The sequence below is a fragment of the Sinohyriopsis cumingii genome, chromosome 16, assembly GCF_028554795.1.
Source record: "Sinohyriopsis cumingii isolate HCF-2022 chromosome 16, ASM2855479v2, whole genome shotgun sequence".
NCBI lineage: Eukaryota > Metazoa > Mollusca > Bivalvia > Unionida > Unionidae > Sinohyriopsis > Sinohyriopsis cumingii.
The window spans coordinates 73,990,908-74,014,427 of record NC_142976.1 but is presented as its reverse complement, the minus strand read 5'-3'; the positions used below and the strand labels follow the sequence as shown (position 1 = coordinate 74,014,427).

The 23,520-nt window shown below is 35.3% G+C and overlaps 1 protein-coding gene across 1 annotated transcript in view; it reads left to right on the top strand.

The window, feature by feature from the left end:
- LOC149780789 (ATP-dependent DNA helicase Q4-like) overlaps positions 1-23,520 on the top strand; it is a 292,890-nt gene that overhangs the window by 187,160 nt on the left and 82,210 nt on the right. The gene's annotated exons all lie outside the window — the stretch shown is intronic.

Sequence of the window (23,520 nt, the reverse complement as noted above, 5' to 3'; positions counted from 1 at the left end):
TCTTGAAGCTCAGTTAATGAAGAGAGTTATAATGCACTGTTATCTCATGAAGCTCAGTTAATGAACAGAGCTATAATGCACTGTTATCTCTTGAAGCTCAGTTAATGAAGAAACAGTTATAATGCACTGTTATCTCTTGAAGCTCAGTTAATGAAGAGAGTTATAATGCACTGTTATCTCATGAAGCTCAGTTAATGAACAGAGCTATAATGCACTGTTATCTCTTGAAGCTCAGTTAATGAAGAAACAGTTATAATGCACTGTTATCTCTTGAAGCTCAGTTAATGAAGAAACAGAGCTATAATGCACTGTTATCTCTTGAAGCTCAGTTAATGAAGAAACAGCTATAATGTACTGTTATCTCTTGAAGCTCAGTTAATGAAGAAACGGTTATAATGTACTGTTATCTCATGAAGCTCAGTTAATGAACAAACAGCTATAATGCACTGTTATCTCTTGAAGCTCAGTTAATGAACAAACAGTTATAATGCACTGTTATCTCTTGAAGCTCAGTTAATGAACAGTTATAATGCACTGTTATCTCATGAAGCTCAGTTAATGAACAAAAATTTATATCAGGTATCGGACAACTAATTATTTTACAGTCAGGGAACCAGTTTACTGGTGGGGCAATACAAAATGAGTACAAAATATTTTGAGATACATACATTGGCTAGTAAATGGACTTTTTTTCCATTATACATTTCATACACTTAAGTCTGTGTGCTATAGGTGAAGGCAAACTATTTACTTTTTTATATCCTGTATTTAATTTCCTACTGTCAAAATATAATATGGACTCTTTGCAAAGCCATGTAATTAGGTGCAAACTGGGGAGTCTCCATGTTTAATAGACACTCAGCATTAAGCAGCCTGTGTTAGGACTGGTTGGCCTGGTGTCAGGATAATGTGACTGGGTGGGACATGATACTACATGTCTGCAGCATGATGCCCCAGTGCTAGACATCACTATAAACTGCCACACTGCAGATATCATAGTGATATGACAATTTTTTTTTAAAGCTACATTAAAAATCCAAATCTCACACACATACATCACACTTATGTGATTGATCTCAGTTTAGATCCTTGGTACCAATCGACACGATCAATGTTAAATATATCATGTAAATATTGCAGATAAATTTGATTTATCACTTTAAACTGTAATATTGAATTTTGGTACTCAAAGCAGTATGCAAATTTTAACCATTTCAGTTCAAAGAATAGAACTGTGCATTGTGTATCTAATAGTAATTTTAGGATAATTCTTGGTGCCTGGTTTTGAACTTTATTGATTTTTTTCCATATTACTTTCAGTTTTAATTCCTCAAAAAGTGCAAATGTAGTCTTCAGGGGAAGAATGGATGCACTATACAGTTATTCAAAACCATTGTGTTTGTCAAAGATAAATTCTGGAGCTTTCTGCAGGGTTGTAACAACCAGATCTATTGCTTTAACTACCAGTTCAGATTTATGAATTTCCCAACATCTTTTCTACATGTCAACATTATTATTTAGGTCATTTACATGTTGATATCAGATCTGGATTTCTGTTATTTAATAGTCTTTGTCTAGTGCCCAGTACCATTTTTTATTTATTTATTTTTATTTTCTTGTTTATATGATTATTATAATACACTGATGAATGTTGGTACAGTATTTAAGTCCAATGTATTGATGAATATTTTATATAGTCTTATAGCAGAATGTGCTATGAATGCTGGGTTTAGTATCGTAATAGCATTTCCTGGTGAATGTTGGGTGTAGTTTTGGAGTAGATTGTTCAGTGTTTGGTGTGGTTTTGGAGTAGATTGTTCAATGTTGGGTGTGGTTTTGGAGTAGATTGTTCAATGTTGGGTGTGGTTTTGGAGTAGATTGTTCAATGTTGGGTGTGGTTTTGGAGTAGATTGTTCAATGTTGGGTGCAGTATAGTTTTAGAATGTAATGTTGAATGTTGGGTGTGGTATTGTAGTAAAATATGTTGATGAATGTTGGGTATAGTATGGTAGTAAACTGGTGAATGTTGGATATAGCATTGTATTAGAATGTATTGGTGAATGTTGGGTGTATTATTATGGTACACTGTAGTGATGAATGTAGGGTGTAGTATTGTGGTACACTGTACCATTGAATGTTTGGTGTAGTATTATGGTACACTGTGCTGTTGAATGTTGGGTGTAGTATTATGATACACTGTACTGATGAATGTAGGGTTTAGTATTGTGGTACACTGTACCATTGAATGTTGGGTGTAGTATTATGGTACACTGCCATTGAATGTTTGGTGTAGTATTATGGTACACTGTGCTGTTGAATGTTGGGTGTAGTATTATGATACACTGTACTGATGAATGTAGGGTGTAGTGTTGTGGTACACTGTACCATTGAATGTTTGGTGTACTATTATGGTACACTGCCATTGAATGTTGAGTGTAGTATTATAGTACACTGTACCATTGAATGTTGGGTGTAGTATTATAGTACACTGCCATTGAATGTTGAGTGTTATATTATCACTGTACTGTTGAATGTTGTGTGTAGTATTATGATACACTGTACCATTGAATGTTTGGTGTAGTATTATGGTACACTGTACTGTTGAATGTAGGGTTTAGTATTGTGGTACACTACCATTGAATGTTGGGTGTAGTATTATGGTACACTGTGCTGTTGAATGTAGGGTTTAGTATTGTGGTACACTACCATTGAATGTTGGGTGTAGTATTATAGTACACTGCAATTGAATGTTGGGTGTAGTATTATAGTACACTGTACTGTTGAATGTTGGGTGTAGTATTATGGTACACTGTACTGTTGAATGTTGGGTGTAGTATTATAGTACACTGTACCATTGAATGTTGGGTGTAGTATTATAGTACACTGTACTGTTGAATGTTGGGTGTAGTATTATAGTACACTGTACTGTTGAATGTTGGGTGTAGTATTATAGTACACTGTACTGTTGAATGTTGGGTGTAGTATTATGGTACACTGTACTGTTGAATGTTTGGTGTAGTATTATAGTACACTGTACCATTGAATGTTGGGTGTAGTATTATAGTACACTGTACCATTGAATGTTGGGTGTAGTATTATAGTACACTGTACTGTTGAATGTTGGGTGTAGTATTATAGTACACTGTACTGTTGAATGTTGGGTGTAGTATTATAGTACACTGTACTGTTGAATGTTGTGTGTAGTATAATACTCTATCATACAAATTTATGAAGCTTAATTTCAAATGAATTTTGTGTAAATTACAATGTCCATAAAGAACTACTAGAGTTCAAACCTAATTAATTAAGCTGAATTCTGCATCTTTATAAAATGTTCGTAAGTTTTGGTCAGAACATTTTTAGATTTGTTTCTGACCTTATATTCCTTGATTTGATTTGGTTTGGCACAGCAACACAAGTAGGTTATTTAGTGCCACAGCAATAAGAGTAAAGTGCCTTGCCCAAGGACTCACTATGGTAGCTGACCCAGGCTGGTTCGATGTTTGGATTTGAACCTGCACCTTTTTCTGTGAGTCCGATACAAAAGGGTTACAAATAAATGAACGCATCCCCCTTACAAATTTGTTGAGAGTTCATTCCATTAGATGGCACAAAATTATTAAGTTCTACTTTTGGTAGTTTTTCCCCAACAGCCATTAAAATTGTTGCAAAGAAGACATCTAATAACAGCCATAGGAAATATAACATGTGGAAAATAACCCAGAATGACTTGTTAAAATGGCTGATTTGTACACAAATTTTTACATCTACCATTGTTTGGTAAATTGTACTTCTAACTAAAATTGACATTAATTTGCCAGCTTTAGATTAAATGAGCTCATGTTGTCAAGATTTATAGTTACCATTCCTAATTTGTTTAAGAGTACCTGTTAAACCATCCTGAATGGACTTTGCTAGAAGCAGCAGTGGCAAATTGGTTGCCTTCCTATATGGGTGCAGGTTCAAATCCTGCCCAGATCAAGTCAGGTCAATCATCATTATGTATCTCTGGGTCAAGTTCAAATTCAGATTGCCTTAGCATGATATAGCCTTGCATGTGTTGATGGTGCTGTTATGCACTGAACAAACAGCAAGTGTCATAGCAAGTTAGCAACTGCACTTAATAAGTCTGAAACCAAAGGGTCACTTATGAAACAAATGGTGATGTGAAAGACCAGAGTCCAGGTCCTCAAAGCACAGATTAATTTTATAGTATTATGACCTGCGATGAGAGACCACCTTTCAAGAGAGACCATATTTTTTGGCAGAAGGGATGGTCTTTCAAGACAGGTTATGCTGTATTATTGAATAATTCCTACAAGATTTGTCATTTCACAGTACTTGAGCTATAGACAGATATAAATAAAAGTTTAAGAGATTTACCTGTAATATCAAATATTAGTTTTGTAAAACACCTGTTGTCTTGTTTTTTGGTTTAACACCATTTTTCAGTGCATGATAGGCTATACATTGTGGCCATTATATTTGGTGGAGGAACTCAGAAAAACTGATGGGAAGCAGCTGGCAAGCTTTTTTAAATACCCATAGTTTCAGAGTCTAAGAATCAAACCCAGTCAGACTGAGGTGAGATGGCAGTGATCAGCAAAGGCGAATGTTTTATTCTCCTCAGCCACCAAGGGCCCCACACCTGTTATGACTATATATGGTGGAACATAAACATTTTTGCCAGAAAAGTTAGAAAATCTGTTTTTTCAATTGTAAATTGAGAAAATTTATAATTTAATATTTTGGCAAGAAAGAAGAAAGTTTAAATAAATGAATGTTAAAAATATGTAACTTTGTCATAATTTTGCACATTCTAGGCAGGATTTGGTTGCCATGGTAACAGATTATGTCATCCTATGTATGCTGAAATAAAGCATACCAATATGCATACATTATAAAAAATGTTATTGTACAAGTAAACTCACAAGTATTGCCATATTACAGATTTAATGGATAAATTCTATGCAAATTAAGCATTTTAACTACAAATATATGACCCTGTACAAAGCATTTAAACCTGCAGATTGACACACCTTAGGGTTAATTATATAGATACTGCCTTAGAATGTCTAGTAATTAAGTTAAACAACAAATTCTTAGTAAAGAAAATGCTGCTGATTATAAGCTTAAACACCCATCATGTATATATTTTGTACGTAAAACAAGGAAATAAAAAAGAAGTGTTGATTTTATATTTTACAATTGCCCAATCCACACTAATATTCCAATCCAGTGTTCCATACACACCTTACCTATAAGGTTGATAAAATGTACATAATCTGGGTGAAAAAAATGAATTTATGCAATTTAGAAATTTACAGCGATGTAAAAATATAAAATATAATGTGCAGTTTTTTTAGTTGTTTCTTTGTAATATAATTCTCATAAAAAGCCCAGAGGTCACCTTGAAATATTTTCTAAAGTTTCAATGGGGATATTAAATAGCACAGAGATAAACTATAGAAATATCATCTTAAATAAAGCAATTTTATTAAAAATACTTGGTTTAATTTGAGATAATGTTTTTGGCCATATTAAAATGAAACCCAATATATTAGGGTAACAGCTTTGACCCCATACATTTTCCATTTAAGGGATATGGTTTAATTGTGAAAGTTTTTTTAAATAACTATCTAGTTTACAAATTCAATATATGTGTTATAAAATAGTAGGATTCTGAGTTGAACCATATTTGGACAATATAATACATCATCTTTTGGATTATGAGACAGCAAGTTTAATTTTTTCCAGTATTCTATATTGTTATTTAAAAGAGTTTTGTCCCATGACTACCCATCCTCCTTTGGATTACACATCATAACTTAAATAATGAATGTTTGATTTTAACTAAAATGTTGGATTTTAACTAAAATAAATTGTGCATCTTTAAATTGATGATACCCATAAATGAGCAGCATTCCATGTCATTATTGTCAAGAGTTATGTTCTCTTATTGCCCTGACTTTGGTTTCCCAACATGAGTTCCTTTGTTTTCGACCTTGCCAAATAACTGATGTGAATTAGAGGACCCTTTTCAGTGTACCAATCTTCACTTGCTCTATTTGTTACTGAGTTTCAGGTAATTTTGAGCTATGACATCTACAATGCTGATGAAACAGGCCTGTTTTATCGTGCCACACCAGACAGTCCCTGACCTACAAACATGTAGCACTGTCGGGATTAAAGAAAGCAATGGATCACATAACTGTGTTATGCTGTTGTTGTTCTAGGGTTTAACGCCATTTTTCAGCACAAGATAGGCTATACATGGTGGCCAGTATAACTGGTGGAGGAAGAACCCTGGAAAACCCAGGGAAGAACCACCGACCCACGAGAAGCTAATGACAGGCTTTCCCACGTACCCACGCTAGCCGAGCCTTGGACTCGAACCCACGCAGACAGAGGTGAGATGGCAGTGATCCGGAATGGTGAGCGCTTTAGACCACTCGGCCACTCTGTGTTATGCTGTTCAAACATGTCAGGAACTGATTAACGAAAGCTGTTGACTATTGGGAAAAGCTCTAAGCCTCAATGTTTTAAGGGGCCTAGAATAGACAGTTTACCAGTTGTGTACCTTGCTAACAAAAATGCATGGATGACTTTGAAATTTTAAAAAAATGGCTAATGAGTTGGAAAATGGAACTACAATGGAATTCAAGAAATATTTTGCTGTTACTTAACAACTGTGCAACACACCCTCATTTAGATTGTTTGAAAAACATCCATCTGGAATTTTTGCCTCCCAACACTTCATCCTTGGTGCAACCAATGGACATGGGAATCATAAAAGATTTGAAGACTTTGTATCATGCAAAGTTGCTAAACTACATTCTTGAATCAATTAAAAACAACCTGCTGACATCATCTTCAACAACCAAGGAGATCAGTGCAAGGATTAACATGTTACAAGCAATACAGTTTGTTGCTGATAGTTGGCAAGAAATAAGCATCAAGACCATTCAGAATTGCTTTTCTCACTGTGGTTTTAAGCAGTCAGGCTTGGATATGATAAATAGTGAAAATGACATCATTTTGGAAGTGCAACACGTCACAAACTGTGAAGAATTTGCATGCATTGATAACGATCTTCAGTGCTGCAAAACACCAAAAGACGTCAGAAGACCAGGAAAGTGAGGAGGATGATAACACGCCAGAGCCTTGACGTGTGACTAACCATGACGCCAGAAAAATGACTGCTGAATTACAACACTACTTCGTGCAGGAAGGAAACGAAGGCAGCCCAATATCTGTACTAAATACATGCGCTGATTTTGTTCAGCTACAGTCAGTTAAGGGAATACGATAATAGATAAATTCGTCAAACATCATTAACTGTTAAGAACATTAAATTGAAATTGTTTTAGCTGAAATATTTGTCTCTGAACTATACCATTTGTTGCCAGAATTAATTTACATTACATGTATTACAGTGTTCTTGTTGCTCAGTAAACGATAGTTTGTGTTTTGTTTTTACATTTTTATACACTACACGTACATGTACAGTATATGTTTACCTTTGTGTACTTACTTTGCATAATTGGGGCAGTCGCTTAATTGGGCCAGATTGTTCTGGTCCCGATGTGTCACAATTAACCGGAATCCACTGTAGTTAACAGTTGACAGTTTATTGTTGAGGTAAATGAACAAGAGTTGGCCACTGCTGTGTCCAGTATTGCAATCTTACCAATTTTTTCTTGACATTTTTTTCTACATCTATAAGTGTAAATGACACTGAAAATGCTATAATTTTTAAATGCATATTGGGACATGAAATAAAAAAATTATTTTTTTTGTCCCAAGACTTAGTCATTACAGTATATACCGGTATGAAATAGGCATCTTCCATACAGAAATGAACTTAAAACACTTAACAGTTGTGTTGTATAATTTGAAATATACTATAAATGAAATGGCATCTTCCATACAGAAATGAACTTAAAACACTTAACAGTTGTGTTGTATAATTTGAAATATACTATAAATGAAATGGCATCTTCCATACAGAAATGAACTTAAAACACTTAACAGTTGTGTTGTATAATTTGAAATATACTATAAATGAAATGGCATCTTCCATACAGAAATGAACTTAAAACACTTAACAGTTGTGTTGTATAATTTGAAATATACTATAAATGAAATGGCATCTTCCATACAGAAATGAACTTAAAACACTTAACAGTTGTGTTGTATAATTTGAAATATGCTATAAATGAAATGGCATCTTCCATACAGAAATGAACTTAAAACACTTAACAGTTGTGTTGTATAATTTGAAATATACTATAAATGAAATGGCACCTTCCACACAGAAATGAACTTAACACAGAGCTGTGTTGTAAGGATAAATGTATAAGGATAAATCATGTGTCATGTTTGTCAGTAGGGGATGATAGCCATGCTCTGATCAGCTCTTTCACTGACTGCACAGTATTATGTTGATGAGCTTCATTGATAGACTCACATCAGAAAATCCTACTGGATTCGGATTTTTTTTAAACTTAGCTTTAACATTTTTCAGTCATATCACTATGATGTCTGCAATGTGTCAGTTTATAGTGATTTCTAGCACTGGGGTATCATGCTGCAGACATGTAGCATGATGTCCCACCCAGTCACATTATCCTGACACCAGGCTGACCAGTCCTAACACTAACCTCTTAATGCTGAGCGCCAAACAAGGCAGCTGTTGGTACCATTTTTTGATATGACTCAGTCTGGGATCGAACCCACGACCTCTCACGTCCGAGGTGGGATCCTACTGGAAGCTATTAGAAATGGGCAACTCATTCAGGGCATCTTTTTCAGAGGAGAAAAACTTAAAGTGTAAATGAATAGTTGGATGTAAAAACTGCTACTATGTTCATTTTCATTTGCACTTATGATTGGGAAAACTTCTGTCTAATGAATTCCCATTGTTACTGATTAATACAGAGACCCATTTTGCTGGATTCATTGTGCATTTTGTTTAGACAGTTGATGTATTTGTATTAAATACAGTCTTTTGAATTCTTGATTGACAGGCTTTTGAGAATCATTCAAAGATAAAAATGTTCATTATTTTAGATCTAAATTTGTTGAATTTAGAACAATATCTGTAATGGAGACTTTATCACATTTTATTTCATACTTGAATTGTATAAAGCCATAAAGACAGTCCCATTTTTTTATTTTATTGACACTTCATCAGTCTCTGGTATGTGTAATGGATCAAATGGGATTGTTTTGTCTGATTAGTGAAAATTCTTGCAATCCTTTTTTTGTTTTATTTCACCTCTGTGCAGCATAGGAGAGCTTATTACTGCGTGTGCCAGCATGTGTGGCTGCACAGATAAAAGCATCTGCACATGTACTGACTCACTGCATCTCAGATTTTTGAAAAAGGCAGTTACATTTCTGGAGGGGGTTACAGGGATGTCCACTTGATACCGCATCATTATTTACAATTTCCTCACAGATGTTTTTTTTTTTTCTATGCCTGTGTGTCACTGTACATTTGATTGTAATTGTTTGTATGAAAAATAAAATATACACAACAACTCCCTGTGTGTATGTGTATGTGTGTGTGTGTATGTGTGTGCGAAAAATACCCCTTTCTATCCAAAAGTTTAAACAACAGTGCTAAAGCAGGGATTTATGGTTGATATTTACCATTTCTTCCCTTTTTATTTTACCAATCTATGAATAAAACTATTTTCTTTACACTCTTCATTTGAACCAATTTATACTCTTCAATTTAACCATTTTTACATTTTGTTTGAACCTTTCTATACTCTTCATTTTAACCATTCTACACTCTTCATTTTAACCATTCTACACTCTTCATTTTAACCATTCTACACTCTTCATTTAACCATCATAGAGACACTCTTCATTTTTACCATCATACATATACTCTTCATTTTAACCATTCTACACTCTTCATTTTAACCATTCTACACTCTTCATTTAACCATCATAGAGACACTCTTCATTTTAACCATCATACGGACAATCATCATTTTAACCATCATACATCAGACACTCTTCATTTTAACCATTGTACATCAGACACTCTTCATTTTAACCATCATACGGACACTCATCATTTTAACCATCATACATCAGACACTCTTCATTTTAACCATTGTACATCAGACACTCTTCATTTTAACCATTGTACAGATGCTCTTCATTTTAACCATTCTTCACTCTTCATTTTAACCATCGTAGAGACACTCTTCATTTTAACTATTGTACAGATGCTCTTCATTTTAACCATTCTTCACTCTTCATTTTAACCATTGTACAGATGCTCTTCATTGTAACCATTCTTCACTCTTCATTTTAACTATTGTACAGATGCTCTTCATTGTAACCATTCTACACTCTTCATTTTAACCATTGTACAGATGCTCTTCATTGTAACCATTCTTCACTCTTCATTTTAACCATTGTACAGATGCTCTTCATTTTAACCATTCTTCACTCTTCATTTTAACTATTGTACAGATGCTCTTCATTGTAACCATTCTACACTCTTCATTTTAACCATTGTACACTCTTCAGTTTAACCATTGTATAGATACTCTTCATTTTAACCATCGTATATACACTCTTCATTCTAAACATACAATGTTCTTTGTTTTAACCATCGTATGGGACACTCTTCATTTTAACCATCGTACAGACACTCTTCATTTTAACCATCATACAGACACTCATTTTAACCATCCGATACTCTTCATTTTAACCATTCGATACTCTTCATTTTAACCATCCTATGGGACACTTCATTTTAACCATCCACTTCATCATAGCTGTCATATCCTACAGACACCCTTCATTTAACAATTCATTTTTTGGGCTCGAATCAGTTCACATTTTTGTGACCTAATTGATCTCACAATGGACTGTTTTGCAAATTGTTCACATACCATGTATATTTGCTTCTAAGTTGAGTATGATTGCAAACAGCATAGACCTGATCTGCTGTTGCAGAATATTCTGGCAAATCCAGGGCTGTGTTTATTGATTACTGATTACTCCAAACAAGCTGCATTGATCTACATATGTTGGCACATTATGCAGTGGTTGATCTGGGTCCATATAGTTTGCAGTTGGATTCAACTTACAGGCCTGTATATAAAGTAGATAATTTCCAAATTGATAATCTTTTTATCATATACACTAAAAAGTTTGCCTTTAAAAACTGAAGATTTGTCATTGTAGTGAGGTCATCCTAGGTTTGTTTACTTGCTCAACTAAGAGAAAGCAAAGAGTAGCTTTGAATGGACAGCTTTCAGAAAGCAAAAGTATTGGTTGTAAAGTACCACAGGTTCTGTCCTTGGACTTCTGTCATTCATCTTTTGTCGTCAATGGCTTGACCCTAAAGATAGGAAATTTGATTTCTTCCACAAACCTCATATCTTCACTAGCCATAACTTTTTGTTACACTTTATTTGATTGTAAATTTTGGCACATGTAGGTAAGCTGAAACAGCATCTTTAACAAATGCCATCTGATGGACACGAGAGTTTTTGCCCCTAGCAAGCAGTATCAAATTGACCAATGAGACAACTCATCATTAGGTATTCTGTTGTTGTTGTTATAGGGTTTGATGCCAATTTTCAGCACAAGATAGGCTATACATGGCGGCTAGTATAACTGGTGGAGGAAGAACCCTGGAAAATCCCTGAAAGAACCACCGACCCACGAGAAGCTACTGGCAGGCTGTCTCACATACCCATGTTAGTCGAGGTATTCTGTGATTTTTATAATGTCTGCATGGCTTTAACTTGAAAGAAACAATTTGCTTAAGTGTTGTAATGGAGAAACTTACATGCAGCACGTGCTGTTGTTAATGGAGGCTGTTAGGATAGCTCCCCACTCTTTGAATCAGTCAGAAAATGGAGTGGCAGATGCTGTTTCTGATAGTTACCAACACCGAGGGTCAGTGTGGATCGTAGTGGATTGATCACTTTTGTGTAGTGAAGATGCCAACTGATGAAAATTCACTAATTGATTCACATTGAACTTAATCAAACTTAAAATTCAACTTCAAGATGCTCTACAGTGGCTAAAGTTTAGTGCAAGGAAAATAGCATATTTCTAAACACAGAAAAAGCAAAACTATTACTTGTAAAACCCCAGTGACAATTCCCGTATAAAAACATGAACCTTAAGCTAATTTCTTATGTTAAATTTATGGTGGATTTGTTGCTATGAAGCAAACTTGGTCTAATGATGTAACTTGATCTGTTAACATCTCATACAAAATATGAACTCTTTGAGTACTTAGGAAAATCAAATTTGTTTTCAGTATTTGGTTATAGTCCAATGTAATTTGGGGTAAAGTCTTTGTTTAAAATAAATTGGAGCATCAATACTAGAGCAACATACAGACAAAATGTATCCACACAGCATATAGAAATGACACCCATGACTACTGCAATAATACCATTCACCATGACATCGATGTCTACCTTAATAATGACATTTGCTATGACACCCATGTCTACTATAATAATACCATTCACCATGACATCAATGTCTACCATAATAATACCATTCACCATGACATTGATTTCTACCTTAATAATACCATTCACCATGACACCCATGTCTACCATAATAATACCATTCGCCATGACACCCATGTCTACCTTAATAATACCATTCACCATGACACCCATGCCTGCCATATCAATACCATTCACCATGAAACCCAAAATTGTCTACCATAATAATACCATTCACCATGACACCCATGTCTACCATAATAATACCATTCGCCATGACACCCATGTCTACCTTAATAATACCATTCACCATGACACCCATGCCTGCCATATCAATACCATTCACCATGAAACCCAAAATTGTCTGCCATAATAATACCATTCACCATGACACCCATGTCTACCATAATAATACCATTTGCCATGACACCCATGTCTACCATAATAATACCATTCACCATGACACCCATGTCTACTGTAATAATACTGTTTGGCGTGACACTCGTGTACCTTAATAATACCATTCACCATGACATTGATTTCTACCTTAATAATACCATTCACCATGACACCCATGCCTGCCATATCAATACCATTCACCATGAAACCCAAAATTGTCTGCCATAATAATACCATTCACCATGACACCCATGTCTACCATAATAATACCATTTGCCATGACACCCATGTCTACCATAATAATACCATTTGCCATGACACCTATGTCTACTGTAATAATACTGTTTGGCGTGACACTCGTGTACCTTAATAATACCATTCACCATGACATCGATGTCTACCTTCACCATGACACCCATGTCTTCCATAATAATGACATTTGCCATGACATCCATGTCTACTGTAATAATACCATTCACCATGACATCCATGTCTACTGTAATAATACCATTCACCATGACATCCATGTCTACCATAATAATACCATTCACCATGACACCCATGTCTACCATAATAATACCATTCACCATGACACCCATGTCTACCATAATAATACCATTCACCATGACACCCATGTCTACCATAATAACATTTGCAATGACACCCATGTCTACCATAATAATACCATTCACCATGACACCTATGTCTACCATAATAATACCATTCACCATGACACCCATGTCTACCATAATAATACCGTTCACCATGACACCCATGTCTACCATAATAATACCATTCACCATGACACCCATGTCTACCATAATAATACCATTCACCATGACACCCATGTCTACCATAATAATACCATTCACCATGACACCCATGTCTACCATAATAACATTTGCAATGACACCCATGTCTACCTTAATAATACCATTCACCATGACATCGATGTCTACCTTAATACCATTCACCATGACATCCATGTCTACCATAATAATACCATTTGCCATGACACCTATGTCTCCTGTAATAATACTGTTTGCCATGACACCCATGTGTACCTTAATAATACCATTCACCATGACATCCATGTCTATCTTAATAATACCACTCACCATGACACCATTTGCCATGATATCCATGTCTATCATAATAATACCATTTGCCATAACACCCATGTCTATCAGAATAATAATATTTGCCCATACACCCATGTCTACCTTTATAATACCATTCACCATAACACCCATGTCTACTATAATAATTCCACTTGCCATGACACCCATATGTGGTTGAAGCACCACTCCATACAATACTACAGTAGTTCATATGTGGTTGAAGCACCATTCCATACAATACTACAGTAGTCCATATGTGGTTGAAGCATCACTCCATAAAATACTATATTAGTCCATATGTGGTTGAAGCACCACTCCACACAATACTACACTAGTCCATATGTGGTTGAAGCACCACTCCATACAATACTACAATATTCCATATGTGGTTGAAGCACCACTCCATACAATACTACAATATTCCATATGTAGTTGAAGCACCACTCCATACAATACTACAGTAGTCCATATGTGGTTGAAGCACCACTCCACACAATACTACAGTATTCCATATGTGGTTGAAGCACCGCTCCACACAATACTACAATATTCCATATGTAGTTGAAGCACCACTCCACACATTACTACAATATTCCATATGTGGTTGAAGCACCATTCCATACAATACTACAGTAGTCCATATGTGGTTGAAACACCACTCCACACAATACTACACACAATACTACAGTAGTCCATATGTGGTTGAAGCACCACTCCATACAATACTACAATATTCCATATGTGGTTGAAGCACAACTCCACACAATACTACAGTAGTCCATATGTAGTTGAAGCACCACTCCACACAATACTACAATATTCCATATGTAGTTGAAGCACCACTCCACACAGTACTACAATATTCCATATGTGGTTGAAGTACCATTCCATACAATACTACAGTGGTCCATATGTGGTTGAAGCACCACTCTGCACAGTACTACACACAGTACTACAGTAGTCCATATGTGGTTGAAGCATCACTCCACACAATACTACAATATTCCATATGTGGTTGAAGCACCATTCCATACAATACTACAGTAGTCCATATGTGGTTGAAGCACCATTCCATACAATACTACAGTAGTCCATATGTGATTGAAACACTACTCCATACAATGCTACAATATTTTTATATGTGGTTGAAGCACCACTCCATACAATACTACATTAGTCCATATGTGGTTGAAGCACCACTTCACACAATATTACAGTATTCCATATGTGGTTGAAGCACCACTCCACACAATACTACACACAATACTATAGTAGTCCATATGTGGTTGAAGCACCACTCCATACAATACTACAATATTCCATATGTGGTTGAAGCACAGCTCCACACAATACTACAATATTCCATATGTGGTTGAAGCACCACTCCACACAATACTACAATATTCCATATGTGGTTGAAGCACCATTCCATACAATACTACAGTGGTCAATATGTGGTTGAAGCACCATTCTGCACAATACTACACAGAGTACTACAGTAGTCCATATGTGATTGAAGCACCACTCCATACAATACTACAGTAGTCCATATGTGATTGAAACACTACTCCATACAATGCATCAATATTTTTATATGTGGTTGAAGCACCACTCCATACAATACTACATTAGTCCATATGTGGTTGAAGCACCACTTCACACAATATTACAGTATTCCATATGTGGTTGAAGCACCACTCCACACAATACTACACACAATACTATAGTAGTCCATATGTGGTTGAAGCACCACTCCATACAATACTACAATATTCCATATGTGGTTGAAGCACAGCTCCACACAATACTACAATATTCCATATGTGGTTGAAGCACCACTCCACACAATACTACAATATTCCATATGTGGTTGAAGCACCATTCCATACAATACTACAGTAGTCCATATGTGGTTGAAGCACCACTTTGCACAATACTACACACAGTACTACAGTAGTCCATATGTGGTTGAAGCACCACTCCATACAATACTACAGTAGTCCATATGTGATTGAAGCACCACTCCATACAATGCTACAATATTTTTATATGTGGTTGAAGCACCACTCCATACAATACTACATTAGTCCATATGTGGTTGAAGCACCACTTCACACAATATTACAGTATTCCATATGTGGTTGAAGCACCACTCCACACAATACTACACACAATACTATAGTAGTCCATATGTGGTTGAAGCACCACTTCATACAATACTACAATATTCCATATGTGGTTGAAGCACAGCTCCACACAATACTACAATATTCCATATGTGGTTGAAGCACCACTCCTCACAATACTACAATATTCCATATGTGGTTGAAGCACCATTCCATACAATACTACAGTAGTCCATATGTGGTTGAAGCACCACTCTGCACAATACTACACGCAGTACTACAGTAGTCCATATGTGGTTGAAGCACCACTCCATACAATACTACAGTAGTCCATATGTGATTGAAGCACCACTCCATACCATGCATCAATATTTTTATATGTGGTTGAAGCACCACTCCATACAATACTACATTAGTCCATATGTGGTTGAAGTACCACTCCACACAATACTACAATATTCCATATGTGGTTGAAGCACCACTCCATACAATACTACAATATTCCATATGTGGTTGAAGCACCACTCCACACAATACTGCAGTATTCCATATGTGGTTGAAGCACCACTCCACACAATACTATAGTAGTCCATATGTGGTTGAAGCACCACTCCATACAATACTACAGTATTCCATATGTGGTTGAAGCACAACTCCACACAGTACTACAATCCGTTATTATTGTTCCAAAAATGTGGCCAGAAGGATGCAGGTTCAAATCCTACCAAAGGGACCCTGAGTGGCCTAGTGGTCTAAAGTGCTCTCCATTACGGATCACTGCCATCTCACCTCTGTCTGCACCGGTTTGAGTCTCGGATTCAGCCAATGTAGGTATGTGAGAAAGCTTGCCAGTAGCTTCTCGAGGGTCGGTGGTTCTTTCCGGGGATTTCCCGGGTTCTTCCTCCACCATTAATACTGGCCGCCATGTGTAGCCTATCATGTGCTGAAAAATGGCATCAAATCCTACAACAACAACAACAACAACAGAGATTGGTCTATAAATGTCCATATGGTTTTTGTGACCTATTTTGTAAACAGGTGTAACTATAGTGGTCTACTGGTTAGAGCGTCCGCCTTGGATGTGGCAGGTCGTGGGTTCAAACCCACCCCAGTCATGCCAAAGACTTATAAAAATGATACTAGCAGCCATCTTGCTTGGCAATCAGGATTAAGAGTTTTTTTTGTTAGGACTAGTTGGGATGGTGTCAGGATAATGTGACTGGGTGGGACATGATGCTCTGTGTCTGCAGCATGATGTCCCAGTGCTAGACATCACTATAAGCTGCCAAAAAAATATTAAAGCTATGTTAAAAATCCAAATCACACACACGCACTATCCTGTTTCAGTATGCTTGGAAAGATTGATTTGCAGCTACACATGTTGAAGATATACACAAAATGAGCTTAGACATATTCATCCGATACTATCTAATCTAGTGGCGTTTCTGAAGTATGCATGCTCAGCAGTGAAGTACTGATGATTCAGATGTTGTGAATATAGTACATACGACCTTTTAGGACATTACTATACTAAACAACTACCTTGCTTGTCACTGTACTTAATAAAAGTCATGAAAATGTTTTGTCATTCATAGACAGAGATATAGACTGACAGTGAAATGGATGAGTCAGTTGAACATAGGTAGACATAGAAAGTATTTACATGTATATTGGGCCTGCCATCCTTGTGAACAATTGATGAGATGATGGATGGACTAAGAAAGCAAAGCAACAGATGGACAGACAAAGGAACTGATATGATGGCAACAAATTCCTTACATAAAGAAATGTACGTTATTCATAAACAGCATAGCAGTTATCACTTACGACATGTTCATCCGCTATGGCTCTGTGTCAGATATGGTTTGATACACAGTAGCTCTGTGGCTATCGTTTTCATTTACTTTGTTATATGTTTATCAAATGATGTAATTTTTATACCTGAAAATAATTGATACTTATGTACACAGGTATCTCAGAAGACAGAATTCCAAATTGAAGTTGATATTTGATGCAGCAGCACTGCTTCTCTGATTGATGGTTGCTATAGTAACCATTTTTTTAAATTTTAATTAAATGCATAAACAATAATTGCCAATATAAGCTCACAAAGGACTTGATTCAGTTGTCCAATAATAATTGAACTGGATGCACAATTCAGTATTGTCAATATAAGATCAAAGAAATGTACTTAATTATCCAGTACTGATACATAATTGGATACACAATTCAGTATTGTCAGTATAAGATCAAAGGAATTTATTTAATTATCCAGTAAAAATACATAATTGGATACACAATGAGGTACTGTCAATATAAGCTCAAAGGAACTGATTTGCCCAATATTTGTTATCAAAAATGTTCAAAGCAGATTGGATTTTGTTGAAGTACTTTCCAATTAGATTACATTATGATGAAATGATAAAGAATATAAGCATATCTTAATCTCTTAATGAAAGGAACCATGGAAGCTCAGTGGTCAGCATGCTGGACTTAAAACAAAAATTGTGTGGGTTTGAATCTTACCAGTGGAAGATTACTTATATTGTGTGTTCTCTGGCATGGCACTTTACTCTGATTGCTTTTGGCATTAAATAACGTATTACAGTTGCTGTGCTGTAAAACACCAAACCAAATGAGATCTCTTCTTCAAATGATTTCAACAGAATTTATACATGGTTGGTATGTAAACATTCTGAGTTAATGACATTATCACAAATGTTTTATTTTTCATATATATATATATAAATAACCTAAGACTATGAGGCAAGATTTTTCAATGAGTTCTGAAGTATATGCTTCCCATCTATATTCTATTTGAGCTTCCATTTATGTTATGTATTATTTTCCATTTGTTTCTTATCCTTATTGTTTCATATATATATATATATATATATATATATATATATATATATATATATATATATATATATATATATATATATATAATAACCATATATACTGGATTACAATATACAGTCCAATATTTTGAAGATTAATTGTCTTAAGGATGGTTTCGTAAGTGGCTGATACAATTTCTTATATGTGGAATCAAAATGAGTTTGATTTCAGGGCCAAAAGATTGAAATTGGGAGTTCCATCATCTTTGCAGAACATTTTTTAAAAGAATAGACTCTGATATTGCTGGTGGATGTGCAAAAATGTAAGTAAAGATCAACAGTTGCTGTAGAATTTAATTTCGTTGATATTTGTAATTTTAATAGCAGCCATATCTTACCCATCATACTTTTTCGTGTCAGAAAACCTTGTTGGTTAAATGTGAACGAATCCTCCGCCAGAGTAGTGAATTATCAATAGACATTATCCACTTGTACACCTCACATGTCTCCATGTGCTGAACAGTTGTCTTTTTCAAGGACAACATTACAATGAATGGGTGTTGAATCTGTTACCAGAGGAAAATAAAGACGGGTATGTTCTCAATGTTTATCAGGTGAGTTCATGCACGGTAGCAAATAGCATATAGACAACCAGTGAGTCCACGTGTGACATATATAACATTGTGTCACAGTAATCAGTGAAATATAGGCAATTGTGACCTATATTTCACAGTACACTTATTTATGCTTACATTATTTTTTAATTAACCTGTTTCTCCTGGTAATGGTTTCCATTTTTCTGCTTGTCAGTCAATATTGTTTGCAGGGTAATGTAACATGGCATAAATACCCATCATAAGGAGTACTACACTCTTGAATATAAGCTTGGTCACTAGCCAATAATTCATGTCACAGTGACCTATATTAACCTTTGTACTGAGCTTATTTTCTCCAACACTATTGTCAGAAGTCATGGGATCTATTGCCTGTAGTGATGGAACTTTTCACATTGATGCATCTTGAAAAGTACTACACCCTTAAGTAAAATTTAGATCACTGTGACCTATCTTTTGAAACTCCAATTCTTTTGACCTTTATATTTTTCTCAGTCTGAGACTGTTTCCTGCAGAGCAATGTAATTTAGCTTGTAGATCCTTCAAAAAGTAATACTCATCAATCAAAACTAAGTCACATTGACCTATATTTCATTCTGCAGTGATCTGCATTATTCTTTGTGTTTAGAACTGGAAATAAATATGGGTAATAAAAGTTAGCTAGTCTACAACTTAATATTATGTGAACTGGTTTAACAACACAGTTTGGAATATCATATTTCAAAGTCAGAATTTAATCATCAAATTCATTGGCATATTGTTTTTCCATTTTTCATCACTTTTATACTAATGCTGTTTGAGATAGGGAATGAAACTTATTTTCCGTGTGTGCATAATACATTTACAGCTTTATCATGAAGCTTGCATCTTTTACTGCTGTGGTAGGTTGAGGACAAAATTGAGGGAATTTGCTTGATTTCCTTGTTATTTTTGCCTCATTCACAAAATCTTGTACACTCTTACAGTTTTTGTTGGATCAGATTGTGACTTTGTGTATATAGATACTGAGATTTTGTTCAACTAATTTTCTCAGCATAACTCAAGAGTTTTTTTTCTTCTCAGAACTATATTCTTCCTTTTTACTATTGAGGTATTGTAAACTACACTGTACATTGCCAGGGGAAATTTGCAGCTTTTTCTAAAATCAATTTGAGCACCTTTTTGTTGTTGAAAAAAGCTGTTTCATTGGGTTTTTGCTACAAATAATACTATCAAATTATTACTTTTATTGGTAATTGTTATATTATTAAAAAATCTTAGAAATAGGAAATCAATATTTTTCAAAACTTTCTTTCATGTAGTGGCATGGTATGATATTACAATATTACCCCTTGTCAGCTCTCCACCACAAAGTACAGATTAGTTCTTGTCAACATCACTATTGTGCTAATCATAGGAATTATAAACTTTTAAGAACATCCAGAAATCAACAAGTCATTCTTGGTATCATGGGAAAGAAATCAATTCATAAATCTTCTAAGTATTGTTTCTAAATATACAGGAAAAAATTTGTTTGAGAACTTCCGAGCTCACCTTATGTTTTCTAAACTCGCTTTCTGTCAGAGTCAGAGTGGTTGTTCCCTCTTCCATATTTGAGCTGTCTCTGTCAGACACACCCAGACAGAAGTAAAAATGTTTACCTGTAAAAAGTATAAAAAAAAATATACCTGAATGGATTGTATATTGACTTTAAGACAGAATGTGATACTCTCAATTTAATGACATTCATCAGCACCATATAGTAGGTTACCTTATCACTGGAACCATGTTGTAATCAAAGGCCTTATAGTCAGGGAGTGATGTACAATTAAATCTGTTAAAGGTCAAGCATGGGACCACAAAAATGTGTCCTTTTATAGACATGTTTCCTTATAGACATATATGACATTTATTTGTAAATATAGACAAAGCTCCCAGTCTGAAGTTTTATAATGCTTACATTTGATTGGCTCTGATAAAATTCCACCTTCTGTCTTGCATGTTCATCTTAGTTCCAGCTGATATAGGAACATCAGCAATACATGGATTCACCTACCTGACTTGATAACTATTTTTTTGTTGTTGGTATAGTCATTTTGGGGTTTTATGCTCAATAAGTCAAGTTTTGGGATCCACTTTTCATCTGACTGTATATAGCTCAGAGGTGGGCAAACTTTCCAGTGCAAGTGCCGTATACACAGATTTATACATTGCCGCGGGCCGCATAGTTCAATAAGTAAAATAATTAATATTTGAAATAGCAAAAACAAAAGGTTTTTCTAAATAACATCTAATTAATTTTCAGTTGTTAATATGTTGTTAATATATGAAAACTTAAACTTCAAAGAAGCACATTTATTTGATAAACAGAGTAACATAAACAGAGTCAGTGCGAATGATGACTTGTTCCTAGGCCGCATGCAGTCCACGGGCCGTAGTTTGCCCACCCCTGGTATAGATAGATTACAGTTTAGCAGAGGCACCACACTATTGATTCTTTAGCCCAAAGGTCAAGGTCATAAAGCTAAAAATTGTCATTTTGGGTTCCACATGTTAAGTCAGCTATCCCCAACTTTTATTGCCTGCATACTTTGGGGAAAGACGATCCCTATTGAGTATGTGATCAATAAGATAAAATGTAAAGGTCACTGGACACATAGCTCTACATTATATACCTGTGCCAAACTTTATGGATGGATAGCTAGAGGTCCTCTGATCATGGAATCAATAAGTAGAAGGTCAAGGTCAATGATTTAAAGTATAAAGATGATTTCTACACAGTAACATAAAAGTCCCTTTGTGTCCTGCTTTCCCTGTATTTGTCCTGTATTTTGGGCATGAATTCGTGTTTTCTTTGTTAAAAATCAGTTGTTTTTTTTTAGAATGGGCACCCATTTCCATTCTGGGGCAAATGTATCACATGAATATACTGAAACTGGGTTATAAAATATGATTGGTTCATTTAAACTTGAGGCTAACATTCCATTCTTTAACCACCATACTGGATTGCACAAAGCAGTTGCCACCACAGGGGCTCATTAGCAAGAAAATTAAGAGTATATGTCAGTGAATAGAGGGTTTTGAGGGGAAGGTACATTGTTACAGGTTGGCCCCCCACCCCACCCTCCAGCCCTCTATTCAGTGATTGACTTAATTTTCTTGGTAATGATAACCACCTCGCCCCAGCCCTCTATTTATTAATGGATACTATTAATTTACTTGGTACTGTGCCCCAGTGGTTGCTGCTATCAATGCATCTCAAACTTCTAGTCATATCGATAAGGAAAGCAGAAGATTCTGAATTTTCTCTAGTCAAGAAAAGAAAACAGAACTGGAAGGACAATTATGCCATCATGTTAAGAATTGTGAAATCATCTAGTAAAGGAGAAAACTTGGTGTTTTGCAAATTGTGTAATTGTGATTACACTATTGGGCATGGTGATGTCCGCGACATATAACAATATGTAAAGCTAATAATAAACATCAGCTTGCTGCTTAATGATCAACAACACAGCCCGAACTTACAATGTTCATAAATAACAGAGAGAACGTTGATTTAAATCAGTCGGAAGTTCATTTTTCTAAATTTCTTTTAAAAAAGAAATTTGCTCTTTAAGTTGCTAGTGTTGCAGGTATTTTTAACTTTGCATACTTTTTTTCAGACAGCAAAATCACAAAGGATTGTGTGCTAGCACAAAAACAGTTCATTGAAAAAAATCATGCAGAATTAGATCATCAGTGAAAGATGGTACATTTGAATCAATATTGAAAAAGCAAGGTGTGGAAAAAGCTCAGATAAACAGCAAGTGTCTGCGTGTGAGTGTGTTGAACTCTTGCACCTTCTTAATGGGCACACAGATGAACAGGATGCCTGTTCAGAAGGTGTAAGATTCCAGCGTATGCATCTTTGGCATTAAATAATTAACCAAGTTATT